The sequence below is a fragment of the Rhinatrema bivittatum genome, chromosome 14 (genome assembly GCF_901001135.1).
Source record: "Rhinatrema bivittatum chromosome 14, aRhiBiv1.1, whole genome shotgun sequence".
Classification (NCBI taxonomy): Eukaryota; Metazoa; Chordata; class Amphibia; order Gymnophiona; family Rhinatrematidae; genus Rhinatrema; species Rhinatrema bivittatum.
Window position 1 is genome coordinate 49862632 of NC_042628.1, and position 18409 is coordinate 49881040.

Sequence of the window (18409 nt, forward strand, 5' to 3'; positions counted from 1 at the left end):
TTTTATGAGGTATAAGGGCTTGGGCTAGTTATGTTTATTAATAAAGCTGCGGCCTGATGTTTCCCATACCAGAGTGTTCTGTCTTTTATTGAATATTTTGTAAAAGGGCAGTGAAAGAAGGTGGAGTGAAGTTCTGGCTGCGTCTGTTACATAAGGTTGCCGTTATTTGAATCCTGAGAGACAGTGCGGTGACCGTATGGAATGGCAAGGTTCTAGATGTCTTTTCTTTGGAGGAGTTTGTGTTACTTCACAAAATAGGGCGAGCCATCAGAATCCCTTCCTGGGTCTCATTTTTTTTTCTTTGTGGCTCTACGCATGCGCAACACTTCCCGCAATTTCTCTCCCACGCCAGGAAGAGTGACTCTTTCCAACGGCGGCTACAGCAGCACGAGCGCGCAGCTTTCTAAGTCTCGCCCGCTGGACGCGCGTACTCCTGCTAGCAGGGAGCGCGACCAGAATAGGCGGGGCTTTGCTTCAGAGAGAGGCTAGAGGAGCGTGCTGACCTTTCGAGTTGGCGACGTCTGCGTGCCTTGTGGCGTGTGGCTGAAGATATCGAGGGAAAGAGCGAGCGAGCGAGGCTTTCTTTAGCGTGAGGAGGGAGAAATATCTCCCTCAGGAGATTGCCTGCACGGTGGGAGGAGCGAGGTATTAGCCTCAGAGGATTATCTGCACGGTGGGAGGAGGGTTGTAGCAACTTCAGGAGAATGTCTTTATTGTGAGAGATTTATTACTTTCGGGGGCTTAGTAGCAATCTGAGAGGAAAAAGGTTAAATAACATCCTCGGGAGACTGTATTGTGAAGTGAGATATCACTGTCAAGATATGGATGTTTGGAGAGAAGGACCATGTGGTTTGACCCGGTTGCCAACTAAAGTTGATCTGTTTCTGAGGCTGTATCATTTAATGCTGGAGTCCCTACAAAACACATACCACATTCCTATTTAGATAAGCACTAATTCAGCCTCCACCTTCTTGTCCCCTCCTGCTCTTATTCGTAGATTATATAGTCATTTGGTGAAAAAAAATCATTCTTAGATCATTTTAAATCACACTATGCAGTGATCACGCTTATTTGCAAGCATGATCGTATGCACATAAGAACAAGAAATTGCCATGTTTCGGTCAGACCAAGGGTCCATCAAGCCCAGCGTCCTGTTTCCATCAGAGGCCAAACCAGGCCACATGAACCTGGCAAGTACCCAAACACGAAGAAGATCCTATGCCACTAATGCTAGTAATAGCTGAGGCCATTTGCTAAGTCATCTTGATTAATAGCAATTAATGGACTTCCAAAAACTTATCCAAACCTTTTTTAAAACCAGCTACACTAACTGCACTAACCACATCCTCTGGCAACAAATTCCAGAGCTTAATTGTGCGTTGAGTGAAAAATAATTTTCTCTGATTAGTCTTAAATGTGCTACTTGCTAACTTCATGGAGTGCCCTCCTTCTATTATCCAAAAGTGTAAATAACCGATTCACATCTACTCGTTGAAGACTTCTCATGATTTTAAAGACCTCTATCATATCCCCCCTCAACCGTCTCTTCTCCAAGCTGAACAGCCCTAACCAGCCTTTCCTCATAGGGCAGTGTTCCATCCCTTTTATCATTTTGGTTGCCCTTCTCTGTACCTTCTCCATTGCAATTATATCTTTTTTGAGATGCGGCGACCAGAATTGTACAAAGTATTCAAGGTGCGGTCTCACCATGGAGCGATACAGAGGCATTATGACATTTTCCGTTTTATTCACCATTCCCTTTCTAATAATTCCTAATATTCTGTTTGCTTTTTTGACTGCTGCAGATGTCAATATAGACAATTCAACCCTTACGAAACGCAAAGACAGCAACCACAACAAGTGCAACCATGGGGTTCGGCAAGGACATGACGACCACAAAAAACAACAGCAGGGCTCTAACCAGAAGCCTCAACAGAATTTTTGAGGGAGACTCTGCCACAGCCTTTGTCAGCGATAGGCGGCAGGATACCCTCCCTCTACCAGGCCTGGTCCTCCATCACATCGGACTGTTGGGTTAGCAGTGTGGTACAGAGAGGTTACCAACCAAATTTCCAAATAATCCCACAACTCCCCCATCTCACACCGTCTCCTCGGGATCATCAGAACCGTATTCTTCACTAGAAGGTACACTCAAACAACATGCGATCCAACCATTGCCTCAAACATCAGCACAGTCGAGGTTTTTACTCCCAATACTCCCTCATTCTGAAGAGAGGAGGGGGGCCTCCGACCCATCTTGGACCTTCAGGCCTTGAACAAATTTATTCGGAAAGAGAAATTCAAGATGACATCTCAAAACCATTCTGCCATTCTTGCAACCTAATGACTGGATGCCGATTCAAGCAAAGCAGTTACTTGGTCGTCTCTGCATACCTTCATGGCTCATTATTGCCTCCGACAACAAGCTAGATCAGATGCAGCGATGGGTGAGGCAGTATTGCACTTTGTTGCTCACATGTAAACCACTTAGGGCGGTTTCTCGATCACCAGCTCTCTCATCCCGTGCCAGATTGAAGGGTAACCTTACAGACTTAGAGTTACAGGTGTGCTCAAGAGACCATTAGCTAGGGACTCCCAGAAAGCATAGCTAGTTCAGCCTACTTATTGATGGGGGAAAAAGCAAATTTGTTTACCGTAAATGGTGTTTACTGTAGATAGGATGAATTAGCCATCCGATCCTACCCTCCTCCTTGGACAGCCCTTTACTCATTCTATATCTACCTTGTTCACTTCTCTGTTCTCTGCTTACATATGCGTTTCTATTAACTGAGAGAGTGTCGGGTAATCACATGGGAACAGCCGCGCAGGCGCACAGAGTACAACTCTGAATCTGTGGAGAGAGTTTCTGCTTCGGGCTGCCAGGGGGATGTCCCCAAACAGCATGGCCAATTTATCCTGCTATCTACGGAAAATTCTGTTTACGGTAAGCAAACTTGGGATTTCTTGATTTTATTGCTTGATGTTTTCTGAGGAATAGTATGTTTCTGTTTTTCCATTGGTGCACTTTGTATGTACTTGTTGCAATTTCCAGTTCAGGTTTTGTCTGCATGCTTCTATTTATGGTCTCTTTATTCTGTATTTAGTGAGGCTCTGTCTGGGTTCTGTATGTGTGAATGAGGTGAGGTATTCTACTAGCGTGCAGTTTCTGTGTAGGGATCTATAGCAGCTTGGTTTGTTATGTTTTCCTGATAAGTTGTTATGAACTTGCATATTGTGAACCCTGGGCCGAGGCGAGAGCTGACTCCACCCACAGGGAGGAGCCCTGTGGGCCTCACCGTCGGCAGGCTTGGTCTAGAATGTACAAAACTCTGAGGTAGAGAGACTTTATTATGGAGATAAAAGCAGAGCCCGCAGAGCGGAAGAAAGTAGATAGACACAGTTCTGAGCAGTAGGGGAATAACTCAAGGATGTTGCCAAGAGTGCAGATGAGCCCCCGAGAAACAGGTACTCAGCGTCTAGACCCATGTAGGAACAGGAAGTCCAAGTAGAGCGGAATTAGGCAAGTAGGAACTCCTTGCTAACTCATCTTAGCCAAGGGCTGGTCGGGTTAAGTATGGAAGGCATCTGACGTCATTGGGAGGGGACGTTCCAAAGGATCCCACCATGACGTGTACTTAGGAGGTCCTTGTGCTCGCGACTTATGTAATTCCCGATTCAAGATGGTGGTCGGCAGCGCCCACACTGCTCGGGAGATGCCGAGGAAGTTGGCGTTGACTGGCAGACACCGCTACTTGTCCCAAAGTAGGAGAAACAGGGAGAAAAGAGGTGAGCATCAAAGGTCGCAGCCGTCTGCGCCCGACGGGCGTAACATAAGTAGTATATTTGTGTTTTCAGGCCTGGTATAATATTTGCAGTGCTGCCTTTTTGTAGGTAAGGTTGTTACTGTTTGAGTGCTGGCAATTGGTGTTGTTTTGGAATGGGAGGTTTATTATATTGTAATTGTATTTTAGTTTGCTCATGGCTTTCTGAAGGCCAAGCCCACACCCAATACGCATTACAATAGTCCTAATACCATATGTTCCAAGTGTCTTTTTGGTTTTTATGCAGCATTTTCTGGTTGGCACCATAGCAGTGCATGTAAATATAATATACATATTGTGATACTTTTACTTCTAAAGACTGTACTTTGAGTGTCTTTTTTCATGTAAAATCTTGTATTACAAATGCATAATTTTAAATTGTGTGTGGAGAGGGGTTTCCATCCCTCCCTAGTGAGAAGAGTTCCTGCGTGGCAGTGAGTGAAGGGATGGGTTGAGAGTCTGAGAGGGAAGGTATGGGATGAGTGGCAGGGAGGGGCGAGTGTTGAGAGGGAAGGGAAGGGTTGAGTAGGAGGGAGGGAGTGACTGAGAGGGAAGGAAAAGAGCCAGTGTAAGAGTGGGAGGGCGGGGTAAGTGACTGAGAAGGAAGGGAAGAGTTGAGTGGGAGGGAGGGTGTGACTGACTGAGAGGGAAGGAGTAAGTGAGGGGGAAGGGGGAATGAGAAAGTGGAAGAAGGGAATAAGAAGAAGAGAGGGTAGGAGTAGAAAGTTTGTGTGTTCTCTGCTCTCCTCCATCTCTTCTCCACTAATCCACAACAATCTCAAGGTGACTGAAAATCAAAAGTTCCCAGGTGTTACTTCAAGTTTCTGGCAGTGAAAGGTGTTTGTGTTGCTGTTAATGAGGTGATACCAGAATTTGAATTTTCTTTTGTATGGTGAGTTGGTGTAAGCTGTGTCTTGGAGAGTGCATCCCTTTTGGGTACCTTAGCAGGGGTGGCAGCAGAGGGGGGACATCTCATTCTATTCTATACCATGCCTCAGGCAGCGATTATCATGAACTGTCCCTAACTGCTGGCATCAATAACCAATAAAGTAAAGCTCTGCTCCTGCTCTGGGCTGCGACCAGTCTGGCTCAATGTCACACATGTTAGCATGTCAAAGGAGACATTTTGAGCCTGGCATTTATTAATGATGTCAGGCTGGGGGGAGGCAGCTCAGAGAGTTGATCACATGGCAGCAGCAGCAGCAAATTTTCTGATGCACCACCAACTTCAGTAGTCACCCTACGCAGGAAGATGTCACCTTCACACATGAGGTGTTGATGGGACTGCAGGCAATCTCCAGCCCTGCTCGGGAGTAGTTTTGGTACATTCCACTCGTGGATTGGCCTGCTTGAGTGCAGAGGAAGGAGAAATTACTACTTCACTGATAATTTCCTTTCCTCTAAGGAAGGCAGATCAATCCACAACCTTCCCTTGGTTGCCGACTTGCCTTTTAGTTCATCCTTAGGATGACGCAGAGTCTTGGTATTGTTTATTCATTGAAGGACTGGTAAGTGTCATAACCAGCCCCTAAGTGCAGTGAATGTTAATTCTTTTGACTGCTCAGTGTTCCAAATTGGTTGGAAGCATGAGTGGTTGACTGTTTGTCCATACTTTGGTTTTTCCAGAGAATTCTGGCAGGCTGATGTCAGGGCAGGGCTTTCCTCCATCTCCATCTGCTGGTAGAGGTGCATAACCCACTCGTGTGGATTGGCCTGCCTTTCCTACAGGAAAGGAAATTATCTGGTAAGTAGTAATTTAATCAAGGACAAGCAGGATGGTAGTCCTCACACATAGGTGACATCATCAGATGGAAAATTGCTGACAGAGTTTCCAGAACTTTGACTTTGTATACTTTGCCCGCCCAGCAAGCCCTAAACTACACGTTCACACGGGGCCCCTCTCCAGTCTGTTTTTTTCCATGGAGTTTCGCATCATGGTGTGAGTGAGCTCTTCAATTTTTTCCTTAAAACTGTGGAAAACTCTTTTCCCCAATTTTTCTTGGGGTTTTTCCTCGCATTCCATCGATGTCGGGTCCCTCCTGGTCCCTTCCATAGCATCTTTAGATAGATTTCTTGGCGTTTTCTTTCGTCTTGACCTTCCCCGTGGTGGCGGTGCCTTATGAGAGGTCTAGAATGGGTAAATGTGAATCAGTTATTTATTCTCGGATAATAGAAGGACTAGGTGGTACTCCATGAAGTTAGCATGTAGCACATTTAAAACTAATTGGAGAAAATTCTTTTTCACTCAGCGTACAATTAAACTCTGGAATTTGTTGCCAGGGGATGTGGTTAGTGCAGTTAGTGTAGTTGGGTTTAAAAAAGGTTTGGATAAGTTCTTGGAGGAGAAGTCCATTACCTGCTATTAATCAAGTTGACTTAAGAAATTGCAATTACTAGCATTGGTAGCATGGGATATACTTAGTTTTTGGGTACTTGCCAGGTACTTGTAGCCTGGATTAGCCACTGTTGGAAATAGGATGCTGGGCTTGATGGATCCTTGGTCTGACCCAGTATGGCAATTTCTTATGTTCTTATGACTGTCAGGAGACAGCGTGTAATGGTAAATGGAACCTACTCTGAAGAAACAATGGTTATAAGTGGAGTGCCACAGGGATTGGTTTTGGGACCAGTTCTGTTCAATATCTTTGTGAGCAACATTGCGAAAGGGATAGAAGGTAAAGTTTGTTTTTTTGCAAATGATATTAAGATCTGCAATAGAGTGGATTGGCCTGAAGGAGTAGAGAAAATGAAAAGTGATTTAAGAAAGCTTGAAGACTGGTTGAAGATTTGGCAGCTGAGATTCAGTGCCAAGAAGTGGAGAGTCATACATCTGGGGTGCAGTAATCCAAAAGAGCTGTATGTGATGGGTGGTGAAAGATCAATGATAGTGTCTGGCAATCTGAAAGCAGTGAAGTAATGTGTCAAGGCAATAGCTAAAGCTAGAAGAATATTGGGCTGCATAGAGAGAAATAACCAGTAAGAAAAGAAGTGATGGTGCCCTTGTACACTCACCTGGAGGTCTGCACTCAGTCTGTTTCTCAAAAAGGATAGAGACAGGATAGAGGTGGTTCAAAGAAGAGCGACCAAAATGGTATGGTGTCTGTATTGGAAGACTTATGAGGAGAGGCTGAAGGAACTGCCTATGTATACCGTAGAAGAGAGGAGGTGCAGGGGAGATACGATGCAGACCTTCAGATACCTGAAAGGTTTTAATGATGCACATACTTATAAATTTTTCCTTCGGAAAGTAAACAGTAGAACACAAAAACAGTCAAAGAATTCTGATGCGTCCGTCGCTGCCCGACGCCCTCACTCCGCCCTCTGTGGCGACTCCCTCCGGGTCTGATGGACGGTCGCTGCCGTGGCGTCTCCATGCCATCTCCCTCTGGCGTCCCTGGACTGGCTCGACTCTGCGGATCCGCCATGTTGCCTGATGACGTAGGACGTGCGCGCACTGATTGATGTACCAGCAAGGGCATGAACCTCAGGGGCGTCCCCTGAGTTGACGTCATCCGCTTCCAATATAAAAGGTCTCCACATTCGCTAACAAATTGAGTTAGCAAGGACAAGAATATGGACTTGTTACGGATTCAACCAAGCTATTCTGCCTCCTCGGACTTACCAGGGGTACCCGCTCCTCAGGGGCCTCGCTCTCTTTTCTTTATTTCAGATTGCAGATAGGAACCGGTACTCGTTCCTCGAGGCCCATGTTCCTGGACATTCTGAAGATTCTCTACTGCCTAGAAGCTATCGCAGATACAGACATTTGTGAGTTACCTTCGCTCTCTCAGAGCTTTCCCTGGAGCCAGGTACTCGCTCCTCGAGGGCCTAACCCTTTCCTGCTACTGAACTTCCTTAAGACCTTATGTAAGATTTGTCATCTAGTTCTGGCTATGAACACAGCATACCTTGTCTACTCACTATCTATAGTCTCTTTACAGCTCAGCAACCCTGGGATCGCTGTTCCAGTATCTGAGGGACCAGCCCTGCCGGGCATATCAGCTCACTACTGCCACCTCTGATGGTTCTACTAACCTGTCTAATAAAAACTATCTGTGTCTGTCTCCATACCCAAGCCTAGCCGGTGGTCCCTCTCAGGATATCCTCCTGGGGGCGCTGTTATGTGCCATCGGCCCAAGAATTCACCTATCTATATTCCTCTACAGCTGAGTGCCCTCTCCAAGCAATCTGCTGGTACAGATTGCTACTCCTTCCCCATCAGGAGTCTTCAGCAACGGATTCATAACAGATTGCTAGCTCCGCAGTCTAATCCTAACAGATTGTTATCTACTCCCTCTACAGGAGCTGAGCATACGATTATAACTCCTTCCTCATGGAGATTCATAACAGATTGCTAACTCCTCCTCCAACAGGATCAAACCCATCCAGTTTTGGCACTAAAGGAGGTCAAAGCCCTGAAAGAGACTCATTCAGGATGAAGACCTTAAAGTTGTTGTGTTTTGTTTGTGGCATTTGTGGACCCTTGGTCGGGTTGGCAATGACTCCTCCCACGGGGAGGGGACCCTGCGGGGAAACCAACCCGATAGACTAAAAGGAGACTGACACAGCGCAGGCAAGCTTTATTGTACTGCGGTACTGGAACTGGAATGATCAGTGGAATCGTCAGTGTAGATATTCTGAAGTGCTGCAAACCCAGTTGGTCTTGGCGGCAGCGTAGAAGTGCTCACAGTGAAGTGGAGAAGATAGGCTCTCGTAGGAATGAGCAGGAGAGATGTGATGTTGGACAGTGGCTCCCAAGAGTTCTCCGCTCCATAGCCTTCCCAAGAGATGAGGTATTCCCATGTCTTGCCTCGTTTGTGGACATCTAGAATGTCGTCTTCCGCATCCAGATTGGTGGGTTCTGGTGTCTTTTTAGAGAACTCCGAGAGTTTTATTGGTTTCAACAAGGTGTTATGTATCTTCATCGAAGGTGGTAGTCGCAGACTGTAGGTTAGATTACCCAAATGACGAAGAATGGCAAAAGGTCCCATGAAGCAAAGTGCAAAGCGGGCTGAAGGCAGTTTGAGACGGAGGAACTTAGTGCTTAGCCAGACCTTATCGCCTGGCTGGAACTGAGGAGCCTCTCGGTGGTGAGCGTCGTAAGTCTTTTTAGCTCTCTGTCCAGCTTTTTGAAGTCATTCTTTGGCTGTTTCCAGAGCTGAGATAGTTCCATGGCGGTGGCTTGAGCTGCAGGAGATGCCAAGGGTAAGGCAAGTGGTAGTGGTGGCAATGGTTGTCTACCATAGACAAGTTGGAAGGGGGAAGACCCCGTAGATGTGGCAGAATGTGAATTAATGGCGAATTCGGCCCAAGCTAGTAGTTCAGCTCAGTCACTCTGCCTGGAATTCACATAGGAGCGAAGGAACTGCTTGAGTGTCCTATTCATCCTTTCTGTCTGACCATTAGACTGAGGATGGTATGAGGAAGTCAGGTCCAATGAGATGTCGAACTTTTGACAAATACTTCCAGAACTTGGCAGTGAATTGAAATCCTCTGTCAGACAGGATGTGCTTAGGCATACCATGGAGATGAAATATGTGCTTAATGAAGAGTTTAGCTAACTCTACGGCTGAAGGTAGGACTGGTAAGGCTACGAAATGTGCCATTTTGGAGAAACTGTCAATTGTGACCCAAATGGTGGCGGTGTTGGTAGATCGACCACAAAATCTGTTGCTATATGCGTCCATGGTTCGTCTGGCACTGGTAGGGGGTTGTAGCAGACCCCAAGGGCGTCCAGCAGGTGGCTTTTGTTTGGCGCAGACAGCGTAGGACTCCACCTACGCTTGTACATCTTTCTTCATGGTCAGCCACCAATAGTATCGCTGTATCATGGCCAAAGTGCGGCGAGGTTCATCCGGAACGTCCTGAGGGGTAAAGGACCTTGAGAAGGCATTTGCTCGGGTGTTCTTCTCTCCAGGGCGATACTTCAACGGGAAGTCGAACCTGTTAAAAAACAGCGACCATCTTGCTTGGTGGTGATTGAGTCGTTGAGCATGTTTGAGATACTCTAAGTTTCGGTGGTCAGTGTAGACTAGGATCTGATGTTGAGCGCCCTCCAACCATGGACGCCATTCTTCGAAGGCCAGATTGATTGCAAGTAGCTCCTTATCACCAATACTGTAATTCTTCTCGGCAGGTGAGAACCATCTTGAAAAAGAAGGCGCATGGGTGGAGTACATTGGCTTCACTGTACTGGCTTAGAACCTCGATGAATGGGCGATGCGGGTCTGGATGGCGGAGGCATGGCTGTCTTTGAAAGGCCTCTTTGAGTGTTAAGAATGCAGAAATTGCTTCCAGAGACCAGTTGGCAAGATTGGCTCCCTTCCAGGTCATTGCAGTGAGAGGAACAGTCAGAGAAGAGTAGTTTTTGATAAATGAACGGTAATAATTGGTAAAGCCCAAGAAGCAACATGGGGCTTTCAGACCTGCGGGCTGGGGCCAGTCGCGGATGCTTTCCAACTTCTTGGAGTCCATCTGGAATCCGTTCTTTGAGACGATATATCTTAAGAAGGGTACTGACTCCTTATGGAATTCACACTTTTCGAACTTGGCGTATAAGTGATACTCTCGCAGGTGTCTCAAAACCTTAACATCTTCTTGATGTGTGTGAAGATCTTGTGAAAAGATCAAAATATCATCAAGGTAAACTACCATGCATTGATATGTAATAAATGATTGCTTCATGGAGCAATTGGTTCAGGAACCAACAAGAGAAAGAGCTATTTTAGATTTAATTCTTAGTGGAACGCAAGATTTGGTGAGAGAAGTAACAGTGGTGGGGCCACTTGGCAACAGTGATCATAACATGATCAAATTTAAACTAATAACTGGAAGGGGGACAATAAGTAAATCTGCAGCTCTAACACTAAATTTTAAAAAGGGAAACTTTGATAAAATGAGGAAAATAGTTAGAAAAAAACTGAAAGGTGCAGCTGCAAAGGTTAAAAGTGTTCAACAGGCTTGGACATTGTTTAAAAATACAATCCTAGAGGCGCAGTCCATATGTATTCTGCGCATTAAGAAAGGTGGCAGGAATGCAAAACGATTACCATCATGGTTAAAAGGTGAGGTGAAAGAGGCTATTTTAGCCAAAAAAATCATCCTTCAAAAATTGGAAGAAGGATCCATCTGAAGAAACTAGGATAAAACATAAGCATTGTCAAGGTAAGTGTAAAACATTGATAAGACAGGCGAAGAGAGAATTTGAAATGAAGTTGGCCATAGAGGCAAAACTCATAGTAAAAACTTTTAAAAATATATCCAAAGCAAGAAACCTGTGAGGGAGTTGGTTGGACCTTTAGATAACAGAGAGGTTAAAGAAGCTCTTAGGGAAGATAAGGCCATTGCAGAAAGACTAAATGAATTCTTTGCCTCCGTGTTTACTAATGAGGATGTTGGGGAGATTCCAGTTCCGGAGATGGTTTTCAGGGGTGATGAGTCATACGAACTGAACAAAATCACTGTGAACCTGGAAGATGTAGTAGGCCAGATTGACAAACTAAAGAGTAGCAAATCACCTGGACCGGATGGTATGCATCCTAGGGTTCTGAAGGAACTCTCAAAAATGAAATTTCTGATCTATTAGTTAAAATCTGTAACCTATCATTAAAATCATCCATTGTACCTGAAGACTGGAGGGTGGCCAGTGTAACCCCAATATTTAAAAAAGGCTCCAGGGGCGATCCGGGTAACTATAGACCAGTGAGCCTGACTTCAGTGCCGGGAAAAATAGTGGAAACTATTCTCAAGATCAAAATCGTAGAGCATATAGAAAGACATGATTTAATGGGACACAGTCAACATGGATTTACCCAAGGGAAGTCTTGCTTAACAAATCTGCTTAATTTTTTTGAAGGGGTTAATAAACATGTGGATAAAGGTGAACCGGTAGATGTAGTATATTTGGATTTTCAGAAGGTGTTTGACAAAGTCCCTCATGAGAGACTTCTACGAAAACTAAAAAGTCATGGGATAGAAGGTGATGTCCTTTCATGGATTACAAACTGGTTAAAAGGCAGGAAACAGAGAGTAGGATTAAATGGTCAATTTTCTCAGTGGAAAAGGGTAAATAGTGGAGTGCCTCAGGGATCTGTACTTGGACCGGTGCTTTTCAATATATATATAGAAATGATCTGGAAAGGAACACGACGAGTGAGGTTATCAAATTTGCGGATGATACAAAACTATTCAGAGTAGTTAAATCACAAGCAGACTGTGATACGTTACAGGAGGACCTTGCAAGACTGGAAGATTGGGCATCCAAACGGCAGATGAAATTTAATGTGGACAAGTGCAAGATGTTGCATATAGGGAAAAATAACCCTTGCTGTAGTTACATGATGTTAGATTCCATATTAGGAGCTACCACCCATATTAGGAGCTACCACCCAGGAAAAAGATCTAGGCATCATAGTGGATAATACTTTAAAATCGTCGGATCAGTGTGCTGCAGCAGTCAAAAAAGCAAATAGAAATGTTAAGAATTATTAGGAAGGGAATGGTTAATAGAACGGAAAATGTCATAATGCCTCTGTATCGCTCCATGGTGAGACCGCACCTTGAATACTGTGTACAAGTCTGGTCGCCGCATCTCAAAAAAGATATAGTTGCAATGGAGAAGGTACAGAGAAGGGCAACCAAAATGATAAAGGGGATGGAACAGCTCCCCTATGAGGAAAGGCTGAAGAGGTTAGGGCTGTTCAACTTGGAGAAGAGATGGCTGAGGGGGGATATGATAGAGGTCTTTAAGATCATGAGAGGTCTTGAACGAGTAGATGTGACTCAGTTATTTACACTTTCGAATAATAGAAGGAGTAGGGGGCATTCCATGAAGTAGCAAGTAGCACATTTAAGACTAATCGGAGAAAATTCTTTTTCACTCAACGCACAATAAAGCTCTGGAATTTGTTGCCAGAGGATGTGGTTAGTGCAGTTAGTGTAGCTGGGTTCAAAAACGTTTGGATAAGTTCTTGGAGGAGAAGTCTATTAATGGCTATTAATCAATTATACTTAGGGAATAGCCACTGCTATTCATTGCATCAGTAGCATGGTTTCTTCTTAATGTTTGGGTAATTGCTAGATTCTTGTGGCCTGGTTTTGGCCTCTGTTGGAAACAGGATGCTGGGCTTGATGGACCCTTGGTCTGACCCAGCATGGCAGTTTCTTATGTTCTTATGTACTGGAACTGGAATGATTAGTGGAATCGTCAGTGTAGATATTCTGACGTGCTGCAAACCCAATTGGTCTTGGCAGCAGCATAGAAGTACTCACATTGAAGTGGAGAAGAGAGGCTCTTGTAGGAATGAGCAGGAGAGACCCAGGGTCAAGGCAGATGATTACCCAGAGCTAGATAGGCCCTGAGGAGCGAGTACCTACAAATACTGAGAGTGGTAGATGAGGAGTTGCTGATGATTACCCAGAGCTGTATAGGCCTCGAGGAGCGAGTACCTACAAATAGTAAATGTGGAGCTGCAGACCTCTGAGGATGATGAGCGACCCGGATCGATGAGAACATAAGAACATAAGAAAATGCCATACTGGGTCAGACCAAGGGTCCATCAAGCCCAGCATCCCGTTTCCAACAGTGGCCAATCCAGGCCATAAGAACCTGGCAAGTACCCAAAAGCTAAGTCTATTCCATGTTACCATTGCTAATGGCAGTGGCTAATTCTCTAAGTGAACTTAATAGCAGGTAATGGACTTCTCCTCCAAGAACTTATCCAATCCTTTTTTAAACACAGCTATACTAACTGCACTAACCACATCCTCTGGCAACAAATTCCAGAGTTTAATTGTGCGTTGAGTAAAAAAGAACTGGAAGAAAGGGGTAAGAAAGAGGTGAGGCAGGAATCCCAAGCTGGGTAGGCCCTCGAGGAGAGAGTGCCTATAAGTGCCGAGGTTCCTGAAAAATAGAAACAAAGGACTCCCGAGGAGCGGGTATCCTGATTAGAGTAGCTGGAAGCGAGAGGCCCCCATGAAGCGGAGACAGGAGAAATCCCCAAAGGGCGAGGCAGCATCTAAGCGGGAGCTTAGAGGAGGTCAGAGAAGCAAACCGAAGTCCTTGCTAACTCGCTGGACTGTAGCGGAGCTCGGGGTTAAATACAGAGTTGAGCTGACATCAAGCAGTGGGGACGCCCCCGAGGTTTCCGCCATCTCATGTGTAAAAGCGTGGGTGGCGCGCGCGCGCGCACCCTAGAAGACACAAGCAAACATGGGTGGGAACACCCATGTTTGTTCCGGGAACGCTGAGAGACGCGGCAGGCTGCAGTGGAGACAGCCAACCTCCGATACTGGAAGAAAGGGGTAAGAAAGAGGTGAGGCAGAGCGGTCGCAGCCCTCTGCGACCGGCCGCAACATGTTGATTCTGGTGGTAAGGCAGGGAGAATTTCTGATGGTGTTGGATCCAACAGAGGTGTATCACCATTTATTTTTTATTTTATTTTTAAAATAACTTATATTCCACTCACCCATAAATGTTTTGGGTGGATTACAGCATCTCTCATACATAAATAATAATAAGTAAGGAAATTGCAATACAGAATCAATAATATAAAATTATTTTACATGCATAAATAATGAAGTAGTAAAAAATACATTAAAAATATTACATTCACAACTGTCACAGAGAATAAACAGCACTAATCATGTTAAACAGATGCAGAGGTACCTCGTGTGCATAATAGGAATAAGTATCACATATTTAAATCTGGACAGGCTTCCAAAAAATAAATGTTAAGGCTTTTTAAAAAGCTTTAGTACACGCAGTAGTTATGTAAAGCATGGGGAAGCAAATTCCATAATCTTGCCTTGCAATGGAAAATGCCTGCTCTCTTGTGGACTCCTAGATGTGCTGCTTTGAGTGATAGAGTTTCTGGAAGGAATTTATTTACTAATCTCAATGTCCTAGATAGTTTATAAATGCGTAAAATAGTATTGAATCAAGGAAGCCAATCATTATGGATAAGTTTATGAATCAGCGTGAGGGTTTTATATTTATTTATTTGAGTTTTTTCTATACCGGCATTTGCGATGGAATCGCATCATGCCGGTTTACAAATAACAAGGTGTGCCAAAAGGAAAAATAATAATAACATTAACAGGTGTTAACTGTCAACAGGAAGCCAATGCAAAGAGGCAAGAACAGGTGTTATATGGTCATGTATTTTCATGCCTGATAGGAGTCAAGTTGCCGGATTCTGCAGAGGGTGAACAATGCCTGCAAGTTAACCCATATAGAGAACATTACAATAATCTTTTAGCCTGTCAGTTTGTGGGCAGGCAGTGAGCAGATCTGGGCGGTGCTACTTATCCAATTGACTTAACCGGATAAGTTGTGATATTCACTCTTATCCAGTTAAGTTATTCGGATAAGTTAAACCAGCCATAGAGCTGGTCTAACTTAGCCTGATTTAATTTATCTGGCTAAGTAGCGCCTTGGGTAAGAAACTTAACCTGCCAGCAGTCAGTATCAGGCCCATTAGGATTAATGCTTGCAAGACCGAGTGGAAGTGCTGGCGGTTGAGAAGCGGTTTTAGCGTTAATTTTTATTGGCATAATTAACAACATATAATGACCAGAAAGAAACACAGTGAAAAAACCCAATTGTTTTCCTCCCCAAAATTAGCTCCCCTCCCCCACACATCAAACAATCTCATTAGATGTCCAAAACAATGACACCAGTGATGCACATCTTGGAAATCATTTTAAACAGATATAACCCAAAATTACAGCTTACTCTGCAAGTCCCTCTGGCAGCTTTGCAATAAAAGACCAAACTTGACAAAACACTGCGTAATATTTGGGAGATTTAGCCGACACAGCCCGGAACTCCAGATGAACCATGTCCAGCATACGGGTATTCTGCTCTGAAAAAGAAGGAGGTTCAACTTTCAGCCAGTTGAAAAGTATACACTTTTTGGCTCTTAAAAAGGCTTTGGTCAACTATTATCTATTATATTTTCCAATAAGCACATTTTTTGTCTGTATAACATAATAACCAAAAGACAGCAGAAATTATAACTCTTAAACTAGTGATCATGCCCAGGTGACTTATAACAGATTTCCAAAACTGAATGCAGGGGCATTGACCATAAGCAGTGTAAAATTGTACTTTGTGCATTATATTTCAAACAAGAACTGGATTCAGAAATCTTCATTCATTTCATCTGTAAAGGTGAGATAATAATTCTTAAAATATACAGTACTGTAATTCACAAAAGTCCACCATCGGTGTATCTTGTCGAATAATTTGAATACAGGTTTTCATATCTTGGACAGTAAAGTGAAAGTTGCAATCCTATTTACACACATCAGCAAGCACCACCAATAGTGAAGAATGATATAAAATGTTTAACAACTTATAGAGGAAAGATTGAGAAAACATCTTGTTTGATCAATTGAAGGAAAGAATAGAACTGCGGTGAGATAAGGAGACCATCAGAACTCTCAAGAAGGAAAAGAAAATAATACCACAATTGCAAATACATAAAAAAATGTTTTCCCCCACATAAACATCAAATGACTCCATTGTAACCATGAGGCACTAACAAATCTTCAAAAATCAGCACTCCAGCATTCGCTAACTTATGTTTGTCGGAACACTGCCTTAGCAGTCTCCCAGAAGAGCACTGGTTGGTCAATGTATTAAGAGTTAGAATCAACATATTGCTTCCACTTTGTATGCAAATACGCAGCAAATTCAGAATTCTTGTGTAAGCACAAAGGCATTCTGTAACAACCAGACTTGCCCAAAGAAGTTCCCAGCTCCACCACAGCATGGACAGGGGCATAAGAACATAAGATTGTTGCGCCTGTCGGTCGCAGATGGCTGCGCCCTCTCTGTCTTCTTCTCTCTCTCCCTTCTCCTCTGGGAAAGATGGCTACCTCCGCTTCAGTTTGCCGTACTCTCCGGTGTCTTCGGACCTGCATGGGCGATTGTATTCACCATGTTCCATGAGGCCTCCTAGGGCATGCATGCATTGCCTCCCCTTATGAACACGTCATGGCGGGAACCTCGGGGGCGTCCCCACCGTATGATGTCACTACCTCCGGGTACTTAGCCTCTGAGTTCCAACACTGCTACGAGTTAGCAAGGATTCTGGTCCAGCTAATTTCGACCTCCACTGAGACACTTCTCGGCGTTCCTACTCCTACGAACCCTCCGGGGTAATTCTCGCTTCAGGACGCTCTGGGTACCCACTCCTTGGGGGCTTCCGCTCCTGCCTACCCTCCGGGGTTATTGCTCCAGAAGATTTCTGGGACACCTGCTCCTCATTTCTACTCTCTTCTGCTTCTCTCCAGGTACCTGCTCAGAAGGATGCCTAGGTATTCACTCTTCGAGGGCCTTGCCCGCTCCGTTCTACCCTCCGGAACCTGCACTAAAACTACAGCACGGGCATTGGCCTGCCTCGCTACCTTCTACTTATGGAAGCCTCATCCTCTGCAGCATTACAGGCCTAGTGAGAATCTCTGCCTTTGGTCTCTCTACTTGTCTCACCACCACAGATTCTCGGCGTACTCCGCTCTGCGGACCACTACCGGACCCTCCATAACCAGCATCGGGTGAGATCCATCCTGCACCTCTGCTGTGCACAGACTGAACTACATCTTCAGAGACTACTCTGTGGCCAGAGGGAGAACTGCTGCTCTCCACGAACCATCCTACGGCTGTACAATAAAGTTTCCTTTCCTTGTGTGCACTTACTCAAAAGTTTAGCCTATTGCTGTGGTTCCCCATGGGGCCCCTCCCCGGGGGAGGAGTCATCGCCACAGCAACCAGGGGTCCACAATTATGCCACAAACTCAACAAATTGCTAACTCCATGGACCCGGCTCAGCTCTCAGCCCTACAGGCCATTCCTGGCCTGGTCCAGCGGATCACCGAGCAACAGAAGTCTTTGGAAAATCTGGCTGCCGCCTTCAACCAGTTGAATACCTGACTGAATACTCCGATGGCTTCAGATAAAGACTCTTTACCTCCAGTGGTTACTGTCAAAATGACAGTGCCTACACGCTTTTCTGGGGATGCATGGATGTGTAGGGGTTTTATTAACCAATATAGTATGCATTTCTCTTTGCAACCTAACTACTTCCCCACAGTTATAGCCAAGACTACCTACAACCTATCGTTACTCAATGGAAGAGCCCTGGCCTGGGCTTCACCTGCTTTGGGAACGCGGTGATCCTGTTCTGAATGACTTGACCGGCTTCCTGGCCCTCTTCAAGTCAATATTTGATGACCCAGCTCGTCAGACCATCGCAGGATCTACCCTGTTACACCTCCAACAAGGTAACAAGTCTTTCCCTGTACGTACCAGGATCAGTCCAGGACACCTGGGTTGTGACTCCGCACCAGTAGATGGAGACAGAGCAAGATCTGTCGGACTCAGCCATATATGGCAACGTGCCTCACACAGCCCCTCAGTCTTACTCTGTCTCCAGTAGATGGTGCAGGTGCAGTCACAGCCTCTGCCTGTCCTGGGTACTGGTAGTTAGTCAGGGTTGATTTTTTCATTTTAGTGTTTTAAAAAAAGAAAGAGAGATTTTTTTCAGGAAGGTTGAAGAAGGAAGGTCCCCGTCCGTCCTGCCTCC

At 45.0% G+C, this 18409-nt stretch overlaps 1 protein-coding gene across 4 annotated transcripts in view; it reads left to right on the forward strand.

Annotated features, from left to right (window-relative positions):
• Positions 1-394: 394 nt before the first annotated feature.
• The window catches only part of LOC115075846 (carcinoembryonic antigen-related cell adhesion molecule 3-like), a 570763-nt gene continuing 552748 nt past the window's right edge, over positions 395-18409 (forward strand). For all 4 annotated transcript variants that reach the window (XM_029576699.1, XM_029576701.1, XM_029576700.1 and 1 more), the window contains exon 1: positions 395-645. The gene's annotated coding sequence lies outside the window, so the exon portion shown is untranslated. The remainder of the gene's footprint in view (positions 646-18409) is intronic.